Source organism: Coregonus clupeaformis, unplaced genomic scaffold (assembly GCF_020615455.1).
Source record: "Coregonus clupeaformis isolate EN_2021a unplaced genomic scaffold, ASM2061545v1 scaf0796, whole genome shotgun sequence".
Classification (NCBI taxonomy): domain Eukaryota; kingdom Metazoa; phylum Chordata; class Actinopteri; order Salmoniformes; family Salmonidae; genus Coregonus; species Coregonus clupeaformis.
The window spans coordinates 125,372-145,194 of record NW_025534251.1 but is presented as its reverse complement, the minus strand read 5'-3'; the positions used below and the strand labels follow the sequence as shown (position 1 = coordinate 145,194).

Here is a 19,823-nt window from a genome sequence, read left to right as displayed (position 1 = left end):
ACTATGGCAGACAGAGACACAGACAGTCAGTTAAACTATGGCAAACAGAGACAGTCAGTTAAACTATGGCAGACAGAGACAGTCAGTTAAACTATGGCAGACAGAGACAGTTAAACTATGGCAAACAGAGACAGTCAGTTAAACTATGGCAGACAGAGACAGTCAAAACTATGCCAGGCAGAGACAGTCAGTAAAACTATGGCAGACAGAGACACAGACAGTCAGTTAAACTATGGCAGACAGAGACAGTCAGTTAAACTATGGCAGACAGAGACAGTCAGTTAAACTATGGCAGACAGAGACAGTCAGTTAAAAAATGGCAGACAGAGACAGTCAGTTAAACTATGGCAGACAGAGACAGTCAGTTAAAAAATGGCAGACAGAGACAGTCAGTTAAACTATTCCAAATAAGATTCAAGAGTATCTATCGTCATCACCTCTAAATATCAGTTGTTGGGAATATTTAGGAAGGGTATCTGGTGTGCATACCATATCACTGGACCAGCCATGTTTAAACCAACAGGGTTATATATATATAACAGCCATGTTTAAACCAACAGGGTTATATATATATATATATATATATATATATTATATCTCTCACAGTGGTGCAGGCATACGTGTCACTCCTGTCCGTCCATCCCAGCCCTGCCTCCCCTCCCCTCCCCTGTCCACTCCTGTCCGTCCATCCCAGCCCTGCCTCCCCTCCCTCCCCTGTCCACTCCTGTCCGTCCATCCCATCCCAGCCCTGCCTCCTCCCCTGTCCACTCCTGTCCGTCCATCCCATCCCAGCCCTGCCTCCCCTCCCCTCCCCTGTCCACTCCTGTCCGTCCATCCCATCCCAGCCCTGCCTCCCTCCCTCCCTGTCCACTCCTGTCCGTCCATCCCAGCCCTGCCTCCTCCCCTGTCCACTCCTGTCCGTCCATCCCATCCCATCCCTGCCTCCCCTCCCTGTCCACTCCTGTCCGTCCATCCCATCCCATCCCTGCCTCCCCTCCCTGTCCACTCCTGTCCGTCCATCCCAGCCCTGCCTCCCCTCCCCCCCCTGTCCACTCCTGTCCGTCCATCCCAGCCCTGCCTCCCCTCCCTGTCCACTCCTGTCCGCCCGTCCCAGCCCTGCCTCCCCTCCTGTCCACTCCTGTCCGTCCATCCCAGCCCTGCCTCCCCTCCCTCCCCTGTCCACTCCTGTCCGTCCATCCCAGCCCTGCCTCCCCTCCCTGTCCACTCCTGTCCGCCCGTCCCAGCCCTGCCTCCCTCCCCTGTCCACTCCTGTCCGTCCATCCCAGCCCTGCCTCCTCCCTGTCCACTCCTGTCCGTCCATCCCAGCCCTGCCTCCTCCCCTGTCCACTCCCTGTCTGTCCATCCCAGCCCTGCCTCCCCTCCCTCCCTGTCCACTCCTGTCCGTCCATCCCATCCCTGCCTCCCCTCCCTGTCCACTCCTGTCCGTCCATCCCAGCCTCCTCCCCTCCCCTGTCCACTCCTGTCCCTCCATCCCAGCCCTGCCTCCCCTCCCCTCCCCTGTCCACTCCTGTCCGTCCATCCCAGCCCTGCCTCCCCTCCCCCTCCCCTGTCCACTCCTGTCCTTCCATCCCAGCCCTGCCTCCCCTCCCCTCCCCTGTCCACTCCTGTCCGTCCATCCCTGCCTCCCTCCCTCCTGTCCACTCCTGTCCGTCCATCCCAGCCCTGCCTCCCCCCCTCCCTGTCCACTCCTGTCCGTCCATCCCAGCCCTGCCTCCCTCCTCCCCTGTCCACTCCTGTCCGTCCATCCCAGCCCTGCCTCCCCTCCCCTCCCCTGTCCACTCCTGTCCGTCCATCCCTGCCTCCCTCCCCCTCCCCTGTCCACTCCTGTCCGTCCATCCCAGCCCTGCCTCCCCTCCCCTCCCCTGTCCACTCCTGTCCCTCCATCCCAGCCCTGCCTCCCCTCCCCTCCCCTGTCCACTCCTGTCCGTCCATCCCAGCCCTGCCTCCCCTCCCCTGTCCGTCCATCCCAGCCCTGCCTCCCCTCCCCTGTCCACTCCTGTCCGTCCATCCCAGCCCTGCCTCCTCCCCTGTCCACTCCTGTCCGTCCATCCCAGCCCTGCCTCCCTCCCCTGTCCACTCCTGTCCGTCCATCCCAGCCCTGCCTCCCCTCCCCTGTCCACCCCTGTCCCTCCATCCCAGCCCTGCCTCCCCTCCCCTGTCCACTCCTGTCCGTCCATCCCAGCCCTGCCTCCCCTCCCTCTCCACTCCTGTCCGTCCATCCCAGCCCTGCCTCCCTCCCCTCCCCTGTCCACTCCTGTCCGTCCATCCCAGCCCTGCCTCCCCTCCCCTGTCCACCCCTGTCCCTCCATCCCAGCCCTGCCTCCTCCCCTCCCCTGTCCACTCCTGTCCGTCCATCCCAGCCCAGCCTCCCTCCTGTCCGTCCATCCCAGCCCTGCCTCCCCTCCCCTGTCCACTCCTGTCCGTCCATCCCAGCCCTGCCTCCCCTCCCTGTCCGTCCATCCCAGCCCTGCCTCCCTCCCTGTCCACTCCTGTCTGTCCATCCCAGCCCTGCCTCCCTCCCCTGTCCACTCCTGTCCGTCCATCCCAGCCCCCTCCCCTGTCCACTCCTGTCCCTCCATCCCAGCCCTGCCTCCCCCCCCCTGTCCACTCCTGTCCGTCCATCCCAGCCCTGCCTCCCCTCCCCTGTCCACTCCTGTCCGTCCATCCCATCCCTGCCTCCCTCCCCTGTCCGTCCATCCATCCCATCCCAGCCCTGCCTCCCCTGCCCTCCCTCCCCTCCCCTGTCCGTCCATCCCATCCCAGCCCTGCCTCCCCTCCCCTGTCCACTCCTGTCCGTCCATCCCAGCCCTGCCTCCCCTCCCTGTCCACTCCTGTCCGTCCATCCCATCCCAGCCCTGCCTCCCCTCCCCTGTCCACTCCTGTCCCTCCATCCCAGCCCTGCCTCCCTCCCTCCCCTGTCCACTCCTGTCCGTCCATCCCAGCCCTGCCTCCCCTCCCCTGTCCGTCCATCCCAGCCCTGCCTCCCCTCCCCTGTCCACTCCTGTCCGTCCATCCCAGCCCTGCCTCCCCTCCCCTGTCCACTCCTGTCCGTCCATCCCAGCCCCTGCCTCCCCTCCCCTGTCCACTCCTGTCCGTCCATCCCAGCCCTGCCTCCTCCCTGTCCACTCCTGTCCGTCCATCCCAGCCCTGCCTCCCCTCCCCCCTGTCCACCCCTGTCCTCCATCCCAGCCCTGCCTCCCTCCCCTGTCCACTCCTGTCCGTCCATCCCAGCCCTGCCTCCCTCCCCTCTCCACTCCTGTCCGTCCATCCCAGCCCTGCCTCCCTCCCCTCCCCTGTCCACTCCTGTCCGTCCATCCCAGCCCTGCCTCCCTCCCCTCCCCTGTCCACCCCTGTCCCTCCATCCCAGCCCTGCCTCCCCTCCCCTGTCCACTCCTGTCCGTCCATCCCAGCCCTGCCTCCCTCCCCCTGTCCGTCCATCCCAGCCCTGCCTCCCCTCCCCTGTCCACTCCTGTCTGTCCATCCCAGCCCTGCCTCCTCCCCTGTCCACTCCTGTCCGTCCATCCCAGCCCTGCCTCCCTCCCCTGTCCACTCCTGTCCGTCCATCCCAGCCCTGCCTCCCCTCCCCTGTCCACTCCTGTCCGTCCATCCCAGCCCTGCCTCCCCTCCCCTGTCCACTCCTGTCCGTCCATCCCATCCCTGCCTCCCCTCCCTGTCCGTCCATCCATCCCATCCCAGCCCTGCCTCCCTGCCCTCCCCTCCCTCCTGTCCGTCCATCCCATCCCAGCCCTGCCTCCCCTCCCCTGTCCACTCCTGTCCGTCCATCCCAGCCCTGCCTCCCCTCCCTGTCCACTCCTGTCCGTCCATCCCATCCCAGCCCCTGCCTCCTCCCCTGTCCACTCCTGTCCGTCCATCCCATCCCAGCCTCCCCTCCCCTGTCCACTCCTGTCCATCCATCCCAGCCCAGCCTCCCTCCCCTCCCCACTCCTGTCCATCCATCCCAGCCCTGCCTCCCCTCCCTGTCCACTCCTGTCCCTCCATCCCAGCCCTGCCTCCCTCTCCTGTCCACTCCTGTCCGTCCATCCCAGCCCAGCCTCCCTCCCCTCTCCGTCCATCCCAGCCCTGCCTCCCCTCCCTCCCCTGTCCACTCCTGTCCGTCCATCCCAGCCCTGCCTCCCTCCCTCCCCTGTCACTCCTGTCCGTCCATCCCAGCCTCCCCTCCCTCCCCTGTCCACTCCTGTCCGTCCATCCCAGCCCTGCCTCCCCTCCCCTCCCCTGTCCACTCCTGTCCGTCCATCCCATCCCTGCCTCCCTCCCTCCCCTGTCCACTCCTGTCCGTCCATCCCAGCCCTGCCTCCCTCCCCTGTCCACTCCTGTCCCTCCATCCCAGCCCAGCCTCCCTCCCTGTCCACTCCTGTCCGTCCATCCCAGCCCCTGCCTCCCTCTCCCTGTCCACTCCTGTCCCTCCATCCATCCCAGCCCTGCCTCCCCCTGTCCACTCCTGTCCGTCCATCCCAGCCCTGCCTCCCCTCCCCCTGTCCACTCCTGTCCGTCCATTCCAGCCCTGCCTCCCCTCCCCTGTCCACTCCTGTCCGTCCATCCCAGCCTCCTCTCCCCTCCCCTGTCCACTCCTGTCCGTCCATCCCAGCCCTGCCTCCCCTCCCCTGTCCACTCCTGTCCGTCCATCCCAGCCCTGCCTCCCTCCCCTGTCCACTCCTGTCCGTCCATCCCAGCCCTGCCTCCCCTCCCCTGTCCACTCCTGTCCGTCCATCCCAGCCTCCTCTCCCCTCCCCTGTCCACTCCTGTCCGTCCATCCCAGCCCTGCCTCCCCTCCCCTGTCCACTCCCGTCCATCCATCCCAGCCCTGCCTCCCCTCCCCTCTCCACTCCTGTCCGTCCATCCCAGCCCTGCCTCCCCTCCCCTCCCCTGTCCGTCCCATCCCAGCCCTGCCTCCCCTCCCCTCCCCTGTCCACTCCTGTCCGTCCATCCCAGCCCTGCCTCCCCTCCCCTCTCCACTCCTGTCCGTCCATCCCAGCCCTGCCTCCCCTCCCTGTCCACTCCTGTCCGTCCATCCCAGCCCTGCCTCCCCTCCCTCCCCTGTCCGTCCCATCCCAGCCCTGCCTCCCCTCCCCCCTCCCCCACTCCTGTCCATCCATCCCAGCCCTGCCTCCCCTCCCTGTCCACTCCTGTCCCTCCATCCCAGCCCTGCCTCCCCTCCCCTGTCCACTCCTGTCCGTCCATCCCAGCCCTGCCTCCTCCCTGTCCGTCCATCCCAGCCCTGCCTCCCCTCCCCTGTCCACTCCTGTCCGTCATCCCAGCCCTGCCTCCCCTCCCCTCCCCCACTCCTGTCCATCCATCCCAGCCCCTGCCTCCCCTCCCTGTCCACTCCTGTCCCTCCATCCCAGCCCTGCCTCCCCTCCCCTGTCCACTCCTGTCCGTCCATCCCAGCCCTGCCTCCTCCCCCTGTCCGTCCATCCCAGCCCTGCCTCCCTCCCTGTCCACTCCTGTCCGTCCATCCCAGCCCTGCCTCCCTCCCTCCCCTGTCCACTCCTGTCCCTCCATCCCAGCCCTGCCTCCCTCCCCTCCCCTGTCTACTCCTGTCCGTCCATCCCAGCCCTGCCTCCCCCCTCCCTGTCCACTCCTGTCCCTCCATCCCAGCCCTGCCTCCTCCCCTCCCTGTCCACTCCTGTCCCTCCATCCCAGCCCTGCCTCCCCTCCCCTCCCCTGTCTACTCCTGTCCGTCCATCCCAGCCCTGCCTCCCCTCCCCTGTCCACTCCTGTCCGTCCATCCCAGCCCTGCCTCCTCCCTCCCCTGTCTACTCCTGTCCGTCCATCCCAGCCCTGCCTCCCTCCCCTCCCTGTCCACTCCTGTCCGTCCATCCCAGCCCTGCCTCCTCCCCTGTCCACTCCTGTCCGTCCATCCCAGCCCTGCCTCCCCTCCCCTCCCCTGTCCACTCCTGTCCGTCCATCCCAGCCCTGCCTCCCCTCCCTGTCCACTCCTGTCCGTCCATCCCAGCCCTGCCTCCCCTCCCCTGTCCACTCCTGTCCGTCCATCCCAGCCCTGCCTCCCCTCCCCTGTCCACTCCTGTCCGTCCATCCCAGCCCTGCCTCCCCTCCCCTGTCCACTCCTGTCCGTCCATCCCAGCCCTGCCTCCCCTCCCCCTGTCCACTCCTGTCCGTCCATCCCAGCCCTGCCTCCCTCCCCTGTCCACTCCTGTCCGTCCATCCCAGCCCTGCCTCCCCTCCCTCCCTGTCCACTCCTGTCCGTCCATCCCAGCCCTGCCTCCCTCCCCTCCCCTGTCCACTCCTGTCCGTCCATCCCAGCCCTGCCTCCCTCCCCTGTCCACTCCTGTCCGTCCATCCCAGCCCAGCCTCCCCTCCCCTGTCCACTCCTGTCCGTCCATCCCAGCCCCAGCCTCCCTCCCCTGTCCACTCCTGTCCGTCCATCCCAGCCCAGCCTCCCCTCCCCTGTCCGTCCATCCCAGCCCTGCCTCCCTCCCCTGTCCACTCCTGTCCGTCCATCCCAGCCCTGCCTCCCTCCCCTGTCCACTCCTGTCCGTCCATCCCAGCCCTGCCTCCCTCCCCTGTCCACTCCTGTCCGTCCATCCCAGCCCTGCCTCCCCTCCCCTGTCTACTCCTGTCCGTCCATCCCAGCCCTGCCTCTCCTCCCCTCCCCTGTCCACCCCTGTCCCTCCATCCCAGCCCTGCCTCCCCTCCCCTGTCCACTTCTGTCCGTCCATCCCAGCCCTGCCTCCCTCCCCTCCCCTGTCCACTCCTGTCCGTCCATCCCAGCCCTGCCTCCCCCCCCCTGTCCACTCCTGTCCGTCCATCCCAGCCCTGCCTCCCTCCCCTGTCCACTCCTGTCCGTCCATCCCATCCCAGCCCTGCCTCCCCCCCTGTCCACTCCTGTCCGTCCATCCCAGCCCTGCCTCCCCTCCCTCCCCTGTCCACTCCTGTCCGTCCATCCCAGCCCTGCCTCCCTCCCTGTCCACTCCTGTCCGTCTATCCCAGCCCTGCCTCCCCTCCCTGTCCACTCCTGTCCGTCCATCCCAGCCCTGCCTCCCCTCCCCTGTCCGTCCATCCCAGCCCTGCCTCCCTCCCCTGTCCATGGTTGACCTCCTGACCCCCAGACCTGATGAAACTACGGCAGCGAGTAAATCAAATCTCTACCCTCTGTTCTATTGGCGAATGTACCATTTTAAATATATATATATATATATATATATATATATATATATATATATATATATATATATTTTTACAAGGTAAGCTGACAATCAAAATCAAAACTGCCGTTTGACAAATATCGCCTTAGTCCAATCCATAATAATCTCATCATGTAGACTAGCCTGCCCGCACTGTATCTGAGCGCTGTTGGCTTGAGCGCACCTGCCAAGACCAGAGGAGGAACGTTTGCTATTTAACTCAACAGTTTGTGACAGAACTAAAAAAAATCGGTAGAGTTGAAAATGCGATGGAAACACATTGAACTTTAGATTTGTTTTTTGGTACATGAAAACTTACACGAAACATCACAGTGCACACAATACGTCATCCCACACTGACTTTTATCCACAAAAAGTCCGTTTGGTGGAAACACCACTGGTGTGGAAATGGGCATCTTTCCTTCATGTGGATGTTTGAATATTGGCATGAAAATCTGGTCGCCAATTGGATGGAAACCTAGCTAGTTATTACTCGTTTTACTTTCCTATTATTTCTCTATTTTCTTTCTCTCTGCGTTGTTGGGAACGGCCCGTAAGCATTTCTCTGTTTGTCCACACTCTGGTCAATTAAAGAGCTCCGGTCCGGTCCGGTCCACGTTTGACCACAGGTACTTGATAAGAGCTCAGCCAAGACACTGGTCAACTAAAACCATCCAGTTACACAGACACAGCTACCCAGGCTTCATGACAACAATTACTCATTAACTAGCTAGATAACTAGACCAATAGCAGATCGATGGAACTGCTGTGTCGTGTGTGTTACCATGACGTTATCTACATCAGCAAACCTAAATAGCACACTAGTCCTACATTGACCAAAACCCTATGGCCCTGGTGAAAGTAATGCACCATTTCTATTTTTAATTAACCTTTATTTAACTAGGCAAATCAGTTAAGAACAAATTCTTATTTACAATGACGGCCTACCAAAAGGCAAAAGGCCTCCTGCGGGGACGGGGGCTGGAATTAAAACTACAAATGTAGAACAAAACACACATCACGACGAGACGCCACAACACTACATAAAGAGAGACGCCACAACACCACTACATAAAGAGAGACGCCACAACACCACTACATAAAGAGACGCCACAACACTACATAAAGAGAGACGCCACAACACTACATAAAGAGAGACGCCACAACACTACATAAAGAGAGACGCCACAACACCACTACATAAAGAGAGACACCACAACACTACATAAAGAGACACCACAACACTACATAAAGAGAGACGTCGCTCTCTCTCTCCCACTACTCTCTCCTCTTCCATCCTATCATCTCTTCCCTCTGCTCAATCCTTCTCCCTCCAATCTCCTGATTCTGCCTCCTCAACCCTCCTCTCCTCCCTTTCTGCATCCTTTGACTCTCTGTGTCCCCTATCCTCCCGGCCGGCTCGGTCCTCCCCTCCAGCTCCGTGGCTTGATGACTCATTGCGAGCTCACAGAACAGAGCTCCGGGCAGCGGAGCGGAAATGGAAGAAAACTAAACTCCCCGTGCCGACCTGGCATCTTTTCACCTCCCTCCCTCTACATTTTCTTCATCTGTTTCTGCTAAGGCCACCTTCTACCACTCTAAATTCCAAGCATCTGCCTCTAACCCTAGGAAGCTCTTTGCCACATTTTCCTCCCTCCTGAATCCCCCCTCCTCTCTCTCTGTGGATGACTTCGGTCAACCACTTTGAAAAGAAGGTTGACGACATCCGATCCTCGTTTGTTAAGTCTAATGACACTGCTGGTCCTGCTCACACTGCCCTACCCTATGCTTTGACTTCTTTCTCCCTCTCTCTCCAGATAAAATCCTGCGACTTGTGACTGCAGGCCGCCCAACAACCTGCCCGCTTGACCCCATCCCCTCCTCCCTTCTCCAGACCATCTCCGGTGACCTTCTCCCCTACCTCACCTCGCTGATCAACTCATCCTTGACCGCTGGCCATGTCCCTTCCGTCTTCAAGAGAGCGAGAGTTGCTCCCCTTCTCAAAAAACCAACACTCGACCCCACTGATGTCAACAACTACAGACCAGTATCCCTTCTTTCTTTTCTTTCCAAAACTATTGAGCGTGCCGTCTTTAGCCAACTCTCTTGCTATCTCTCTCAGAATGACCTTCTTGATCCAAACCAATCAGGTTTCAGGACTGGTCATTCAACTGAGACTGCTCTTCTCTGTGTCACGGAGACTCTCCGCACTGCTAAAGCTAACTCTCTCCCTCTGCTCTTGTCCTTCTAGACCTGTCTGCTGCCTTTGATACTGTGAACCATCAGATCCTCCTCTCTCTCACCCTCTCCGAGCTGGGCATCTCCGGCGCGGCTCACTCCTGGATTGCGTCCTACCTGACCGGTCGCTCCTACCAAGTGGCGTGGCGGGAAGCTGTCTCCGCACCACGTGCTCTCACCACTGGTGTCCCCCAGGGCTCGGTTCTAGGCCCTCTCCTTTTCTCCCTATACACCAAGTCACTTGGCTCTGTCATATCCTCACATGGCCTTTCCTATCATTGCTACGCGGACGATACACAACTAATCTTCTCCTTTCCCCCTTCTGATAACCAGGTGGCGAATCGCATCTCTGCATGTCTGGCAGACATATCAGTATGGATGACGGATCACCACCTCAAGCTGAACCCTGGCAAGACGGAGCTGCTCTTCCTCCCGGGAAGACTGCCCGTTCCATGATCTCGCCATCACGGTTGACAACTCCGCTGTGTCCTCCTCCCAGAGTGCGAAGAGCCTAGGCGTGACCCTGGACAACACCCTGTCGTTTCTCCGCCAACATCAAGGCGGTGACCCGCTCCTGCAGGTTCATGCTCTACAACATTCGAGAGTGCGACCCTGCCTTACACAGGAAGCGGCGCAGGTCCTGGTCCAGGCACTTGTCATCTCCCGTCTGGACTACTGCAACTCGCTGTTGGCTGGCCTCCCCTGCCTGTGCCATTAAACCCCTACAACTCATCCAGAATGCCGCAGCCCGTCTGGTGTTCAACCTTCCCAAGTTCTCTCACGTCACCCCCCTCCTCCGCACACTCCACTGGCTTCCAGTTGAAGCTCGCATCCGCTACAAGACCATGGTGCTTGCCTATGGAGTAGTGAGGGAACGGCACCTCTGTACCTTCAGGCTCTGATCAGTCCCTACACCCAAACGAGGGCATTGCGTTCATCCACCTCTGGCCTGCTGGCTCCCTTCCTCTGCGGAAGCATAGCTCCCGCTCAGCCCAGTCAAAACTGTTCGCTGCTCTGGCACCCCAATGGTGGAACAAGCTCCCTCACGACGCCAGGACAGCGGAGTCACTCACCACCTTCCGGAGACATTTGAAACCCCACCTCTTTAAGGAATACCTGGGATAGGATAAAGTATTCCTTCTAACCCCCAATTGTAAAGTGGTTATCCCACTGGCTATAGGGTGAACGCACCAATTTGTGAGTCGCTCTGGCTAAGAGCGTCTGCTAAATGACGTTAATGTGCCCTTGAGCAAGGCACTTAACCCTAATTGCTCCTGTAAGTCGCTCTGGATAAGAGCGTCTGCTAAATGACTAAAATGTAAATGTAAACACCACTACATAAAGAGAGACGCCACAACACCACTACATAAAGAGAGACGCCACAACACCACTACATAAAGAGAGACACCACACCACTATATAAAGAGAGACGCCACAACACCACTACATAAAGAGAGACGCCACAACACCACTACATAAAGAGAGACGCCACAACACCACTACATAAAGAGAGACGCCACAACACTACATAAGAGAGACGCCACAACACTACATAAAGAGAGACGCCACAACACTACATAAAGAGAGACCCACAACACCACTACATAAAGAGAGACGCCACAACACCACTACATAAAGAGAGACGCCACAACACCACTACATAAAGAGAGACGCCACAACACCACTACATAAAGAGAGACGCCACAACACTACATAAAGAGAGACGCCACAACACCACTACATAAAGAGAGACGCCACAACACCACTACATAAAGAGAGACGCCACAACACCACTACATAAAGAGAGACGCCACAACACCACTACATAAAGAGAGACGCCACAACACCACTACATAAAGAGAGACGCCACAACACCACTACATAAAGAGAGACGCCACAACACCACTACATAAAGAGAGACGCCACAACACCACTACATAAAGAGAGAGACGCCACAACACTACTACATAAAGAGAGAGACGCCACAACACTACATAGAGAGAGACGCCACAACACTACATAGAGAGAGACGCCACAACACTACATAGAGAGAGACGCCACAACACTACATAGAGAGAGACGCCACAACACCATACATAAAGAGAGACGCCACAACACATACATAAAGAGAGACGCCACAACACTACATAAAGAGAGACGCCACAACACCACTACATAAAGAGAGACGCCACAACACTACATAGAGAGAGACGCCACAACACTACATAGAGAGAGACGCCACAACACTACATAAAGAGAGACGCCACAACACTACATAAAGAGAGACGCCACAACACTACATAAAGAGAGACGCCACAACACTACATAAAGAGAGACGCCACAACACTACATAAAGAGAGACCCACAACACACATAGAGAGACGCCAACACTACATAAAGAGAGACGCCACAACACTACATAAAGAGAGACGCCACAACACTACATAAAGAGAGACGCCACAACACTACATAAAGAGAGACGCCACAACACTACATAAAGAGAGACACCACAACACTCCATAAAGAGAGACACCACAACACTCCATAAAGAGAGACACCACAACACTCCATAAAGAGAGAACACAGCATGGTAGCGACACAACAACACAGCATGGTAGCAACACAACAACACAGCATGGTAGCAACACAACACGACAACACAACAACACAGCATGGTAGCAACACAGCATAGCAACAACATGGTAGCAACACAACATGACAACACAGCATGGTAGCAACACAGCATGACAACACAGCATGGTAGCAACACAACATGACAACAGCATGGTAGCAACACAACATGACAACACAGCATGGTAGCAACACAGCATAGCAACAGCATGGTAGCAACACAACATGACAACACAGCATGGTAGCAACACAGCATAGCAACAGCATGGTAGCAACACAACATGACAACACAGCATGGTAGCAACACAACAACATAGCATGGTAGCAACACAGCATGACAACACAGCATGACAACACAGCATGGTAGCAACACAACATGACAACACAGCATGGTAGCAACACAGCATGACAACACAACATGACAACACAGCATGGTAGCAACACAACATGACAACACAGCATGGTAGCAACACAACATGACAACACAGCATGGTAGCAACAACAACATGACAACACAGCATGGTAGCAACAACAACATGACAACACAGCATGGTAGCAACACAACATGACAACACAGCATTAGCAACACAAGCATGGTAGCAACACAACATGACAACACAGCATGGTAGCAACAACACAACACAGCATGGTAGCAACACAACATGACAACACAGCATGGTAGCAACACAACATGACAACACAGCATGGTAGCAACACAACATGACAACACAGCATGGTAGCAACAACAACATGACAACACAGCATGGTAGCAACACAACATGACAACACAGCATGGTAGCAACAACAACATGACAACACAGCATGGTAGCAACAACACAACACAGCATGGTAGCAACACAACATGACAACACAGCATAGCAACAACATGGTAGCAACACAACATGACAACACAGCATGGTAGCAACACAACATGACAACACAGCATGGTAGCAACACAGCATGGTAGCAGCACAACATGACAACACAGCATTAGCAGACAACACCATGGTAGCAACACAACATGACAACACAGCATGGTAGCAACACAACATGACAACACAGCATGGTAGCAACACAACATGACAACACAGCATGGTAGCAACACAGCATGGTAGCAACAACATAACACAGCATGGTAGCAACACAACATGACAACACAGCATGGTAGCAACACAACATGACAACACAGCATGGTAGCAACAACAACATGACAACACAGCATAGCAACACAACATCATGGTAGCAACACAACATGACAACACAGCATAGCAACAACATGGTAGCAACAACACAACACAGCATGGCCAAACAACACAGCATGGTAGCAACACAACATGACAACACAGCATAGCCGGTAGCAACACAACATGACAACACAACATGACAACACAGCATGGTAGCAACACAACATGACAACAGCATGGTAGCAACACAACATGGTAGCAACACAACAAGATAGCAACACAACATGACAACAGCATGGTAGCAACACAACATGGTAGCAACACCACATGACAACAACATGGTAGCAACACAACATGGTAGCAGCACAAAACATGGTACAAACATTATTGGGCACAGACAACAGCACAAAGGGCAAGAAGGTAGAGACAACAATAATTCACGTGAAGGAGCCACAACTGGCAGTAAGAGTGTCCATGATTGAGTCTTTGAATGAAGAGATGGAGATAGTGCTTTCGGAAAGTATTCAGACCCCTTCACTTTTTCCACATTTTGTTAAGTTACAGCCTTATTCTAAAATGGATTAAATTGTGTTTTTCTCATCAGTCTACACACACAATACCCTGTAATGACAAAGCAAAAGGTTTTTATACATTTTCGCAAATGTATTACAAATAAAAAAACTGAAATATCACATTTACATAAGTATTCAGACCCTTTACTCTGTACTTTGTTGAAGCACCTTTGGCAGCGATTAATTTCAGCCTCGAGTCTTCTTGGGTATGACACTACAAGCTTGGCAAACCTGTATTTGGGGAGTTTCTCCCATTCTTCTCTGCGGATCCTCTCAAGCTCTGTCAGGTTGGATGGGGAGCGCCTCCACCAGATCTGTGCCTCGACATGATCCGGTCTTGGAGATCTATGGCCAATTCCTTCGACCTCATGGCTTGGTTTATGCTCTGTTTTTTTTATTTTAAATACATTTGCTAAAAAATCTAAAAACCTGCTTTGCTTTGTCATTATGGGGTATTGATGTGTAGATTGATGAGGGGCAAAAAACTATTTAATCCATTTTAGAATAAGGCTGAAATGCAACAAAAATGTGGAAAAAAAGTCAAGGGGTAGGAATACTTTACAAATGCACTATAAAAAAAACAGTCCAGTTTGAGTGTTTTTTTGCAGCTCGTTCCAGTCGCTAGCTGCAGCGAACTGAAAAGAGGAGCGACCCAGGGATGTGTGCGCGCTTTGGGGACCTTTAACAGAATGTGACTGGCAGAACAGGTGTTGTATGTATGGAGGATGAGGGCTGCAGTAGGTATCTCAGATAGCGGGGGAGTGAGGCCTAAGAGGGTTTTTAATAAATAAACTATATTGGGAATAGGGTGCAACCCCTGTCACTGGCTCGCTGATGCAACAGCAGCCAGCCACGGTCAGCTAACTAGCTAGCTAAAGTTAACCATTCTGTGTTTTGGCGTGTTAAAAGGGTTAGGATCCGTGTTATGCGGGGTCCTTGGGACGTCCCCTACCACCAATTGAAGTTGAAATTGTTTATGGTTAAGGCAAAGATTTGTATAACTAAATCTCATTGTTCTATCTGTAGTTAAATTACGGGTTTTGTAGCTGTGGCGCAGTGGTCTAAGGCACTGCATCGCTGTGCCACTAGAGATCCTGGTTCTGGTAGCCGGCCGCGACCGGGAGACCCATGGGGCGACGCACAATTAGCCCAGTGTCGTCCAGGGTAGGGGAGGGAATGGCCGGCAGGGGATGTAGCTCAGTTGGTAGAGCATGGCGTTTGCAACACCAGGGTTGTGGGTTCGATACCCACAGGGGGGCCAGTATGAAAAAATATAAATAAAATAATGTAGGCACTCACTTAACTGTAAATCGCTCTGGATAAGAGCATCTGCTAAATGACTAAATCGTAAAACGGGTTTAGGGTGTGGACGTTCCAAGGATCCCAGATAGCGCTGACCGTAAAGTTAGCTAGCTTGCAGACTTAGCTGTCTTGGTCATGTGCACTTGGTCACGCTCTTGCTGTTTCACTACATTTAGGATATTTCGAGCGAACTTGAGTAAATACAAAAAAAACGTTGAATTAATGCACAGTTAAAAATTTGACTTTCACATATTCGAGGAAAAGTTAAAGTTACAAGTTCCACATTGCAAAAGAGGCAAACCCAAAACCGCACGCTAGTCAAATATGGCTAGCTATTTTATTTGTGAATAGTGTACAAAATGCATATATATAACAAGGGTAGCTAGCTAGCTAACGTCAACTAAATAGTTAGTTAGCTGGGTACCCACCGGGTCGCTCCGCTGTGCAGCTGTCGCCGTTGAAATCTGACGTTTGGTGAACGATGGACAAAGACGTAACTTCAGGTTACTAGGAAGGCAAAGTCCGCGAAATTTACAACCAATCAGTGTACAGAGAGGCGTAGTTCCCCCGCCCCCCTTTCTCGCTGTTAGCCAATAAAAACACATAACAGAAAAATCTGACGCGATCAATGAAACTGATTGACAGTGATCAAAACACCCAGGGATTAAATATTACCTTACTGTACAATATATATTGATTAAAGTGCGAATAAATAGTTGAATTCAACAATACTGCGGTATAATAACGTGCTCTTACTTTACAATATATTGATTAAAGGTGTAGGCCGTCATTGTAAATAAGAAATGTGTTCTTAACTGACTTGCCTAGTTAAATGGAAAATAGATGTACTATGAAATAGACATACTACATTATGATACAACATGGTACATTCAGAACAGCATTTAAATTGTTATAGGTGATATGATAGATGTTATAGTACCTTAGGTCCCACCCTGTCAAAGACAGACAGTCGTAACAGACCAATAGGATCAGTTATAGCACCTTAGGTCCCACCCTGTCAAAGACAGACAGTCGTAACAGACCAATAGGATCAGTTATAGCACCTTAGGTCCCACCCTGTCAAAGACCTATACATTTACATTGTAGTCATTTAGCAGACGCTCTTATCCAGAGCGACTTACAGTTAGTGAGTGCATACATTATTTTAATTTTCATACTGGCCCCCCGTGGGAATTGAACCCACAACCCTGGCATTGCAAACGCAATGCTCTACTACCAACTGAGCTACATCCCTGCCGGCCATTCCCTCCCCTACCCTGGACGACGCTGGGCCAATTGTGCGCCGCCCCATGGGTCTCCCGGTCGCGGCCGGCTACGACAGAGCCAGGATCTCTAGTGGCACAGCTAGCACTGCGATGCAGTGCCTTAGACCACTGCGCCAGTCGGGAGACTATATATAGATGTCCTAGCCTACCTCTTTCTGGTAATACGTTCAATGCAGTGTTAGCCTTATATTTAGCTCATTAATGATTGATTAGGCATAATGAGCTTCTAATGTATAGCCTCTGTCTCTTGCGCAATACGCACGCGCACCTGTGCTCCGTTGGCCTCTCCTTAAGAAACGCTCCTTAGCTCTTGGAGTAAACATGCGGGAAAAGCTATGACTGGAATAGCTTGCTGGGCATTATATATTTTTGTAGCGTTTCTTACACCAATAGACTGTTGGAAGAAGGGACGCGAGCTGTTGTTTGCTGAATGTTAAATGCAGCAGACCAATAGAACTCACGGGGTAGTTTGAAAGAAGAGCGAACGCGTGATGGCGGGTAGACTATAGCAGTTATTTATTCAGACCCAGAACTATTTCATCTCCGTGAAGAGAAGCGAAAGCCTTCTGCATCTAATTCTAGTCCTATATTATTCAAGGATGTCATTAGAATGATGAAGATAAGGACAACTAAACGTATTTCATTTAACTGTTGAAAGCGAGGAAGCAACACTGGAGAGAGAGAAAGTATTATGAAAGGTATATTATATGCATCAGCCTACTAATTATACAAATAGGCCCTATTATATTTCAAAATTAAAATCTAGTTCTCTAGCCTATACTTGTAACTTTGTAGGCCTCGTGCTGCACCAGAATCACATGTTATCTCACTGCTTTATCATGGTTTGAACGAGGGGCGTAATTCCAGTCCATATAATAAAATACAGTACAGTAATACAGTATAATACAATACAGTACAGTAATACAGTATAATACAGTACAGGAATACAGTATAATACAATACAGTACAGCAATACAGTATAATACAATACAGTACAGCAATACAGTATAATACAATACAGTACAGCAATACAGTATAATACAATACAGTACAGTAATACAATATAATAAAATACAGTACAGTAATACAGTATAATACAATACAGTACAGCAATACAGTATAATACAATACAGTACAGTAATACAGTATAATACAATACAGGAATACAGTATAATACAATACAGTACAGTAATACAGTATAATACAATACAGTACAGTAATATAGTATAATACAGTACAGGAATACAGTATAATAAAATACAGTACAGTAATACAGTATAATAAAATACAGTACAGGAATACAGTATAATACAATACAGTACAGTAATACAGTATAATACAATACAGTACAGGAATACAGTATAATACAATACAGTACAGGAATACAATATAATAAAATACAGTACAGTAATACAGTATAATACAATACAGTACAGTAATACAGTATAATACAGTACAGGAATACAGTATAATACAATACAGTACAGTAATACAGTATAATACAATACAGTACATTAATACAGTATAATACAATACAGTACAGTAATATAGTATAATACAATACAGTACAGGAATACAGTATAATACAATACAGTACAGGAATACAGTATAATACAATACAGTACAGTAATACAGTATAATACAATACAGTACAGGAATACAGTATAATACAATACAGTACAGTAATACAGTATAATACAATACAGTACAGTAATACAGTATAATACAATACAGTACAGTAATACAGTATAATACAATACAGTACAGTAATACAGTATAATACAATACAGTACAGCAATACAGAATAATACAATACAGTACAGCAATACAGTATAATACAATACAGTACAGTAATACAGTATAATACAATACAGTACAGTAATACAATATAATAAAATACAGTACAGTAATACAGTATAATACAATACAGTACAGGAATACAGTATAATACAATACAGTACAGTAATACAGTATAATACAATACAGTACAGGAATACAGTATAATACAATACAGTACAGGAATACAATATAATAAAATACAGTACAGTAATACAGTATAATACAATACAGTACAGGAATACAGTATAATACAGTACAGTAATACAGTATAATACAATACAGTACAGGAATACAGTATAATACAATACAGTACAGCAATACAGTATAATACAATACAGTACAGCAATACAGTATAATACAATACAGTACAGTAATACAGTATAATACAATACAGTACAGCAATACAGTATAATACAATACAGTACAGTAATACAGTATAATACAATACAGGAATACAGTATAATACAATAGAGTACAGTAATACAGTATAATACAATACAGTACATTAATACAGTATAATACAATACAGTACAGTAATACAGTATAATACAATACAGTACAGTAATACAGTATAATACAATACAGTACAGGAATACAGTATAATACAATACAGTACAGTAATACAGTATAATACAATACAGTACAGTAATACAATATTAAATACAGTACAGTAATACAGTATAATACAATACAGTACAGTAATACAGTATAATACAATACAGTACAGTAATACAGTATAATACAATACAGTACAGTAATACAGTATAATACAATACAGTACAGTAATACAGTATAATACAATACAGTACAGCAATACAGTATAATACAATACAGTACAGAATACAGTATAATACAATACAGTACAGAATACAGTATAATACAATACAGTACAGGAATACATTATAATACAATACAGTACAGTAATACAGTATAATACAATACAGTACAGGAATACAGTATAATACAATACAGTACAGTAATACAGTATAATACAATACAGTACAGGAATACAGTATAATACAATACAGTACAGTAATACAATATAATAAAATACAGTACAGTAGTACAGTATAATACAATACAGTACAGGAATACAGTATAATACAATACAGTACAGCAATACAGTATAATACAATACAGTACAGGAATACAGTATAATACAATAATACAGTATAATACAATACAGTACAGTAATACAGTATAATACAATACAGTACAGTAATACAGTATAATAAAATACAGTACAGTAATACAGTATAATACAATACAGTACAGTAATACAGTATAATACAATACAGTAGAGGAATACAGTATAATACAATACAGTACAGTAATACAGTATAATACAATACAGTACAGTAATACAATATAATACAATACAGTACAGCAATACAGTATAATACAATACAGTACAGCTATACAGTATAATACAATACAGTACAGCAATACAGTATAATACAATACAGTACAGGAATACAGTATAATACAATACAGTACAGTAATACAGTATAATACAATACAGTACAGTAATACAGTATAATACAATACAGTACAGTAATACAGTATAATAAAATACAGTACAGTAAT

The 19,823-nt window shown here is 50.6% G+C and overlaps 1 protein-coding gene across 1 annotated transcript in view; it reads right to left on the bottom strand.

Annotated features, from left to right (window-relative positions):
• Nucleotides 1–15,626, bottom strand: part of LOC123481301 (serine hydroxymethyltransferase, cytosolic-like) — a 77,817-nt gene extending 62,191 nt beyond the window's left edge. The window contains exon 1 of the mRNA XM_045216779.1: nt 15,540–15,626. The gene's annotated coding sequence lies outside the window, so the exon portion shown is untranslated. The remainder of the gene's footprint in view (nt 1–15,539) is intronic.
• Between the last annotated feature and the right edge of the window lie 4,197 nt (nt 15,627–19,823).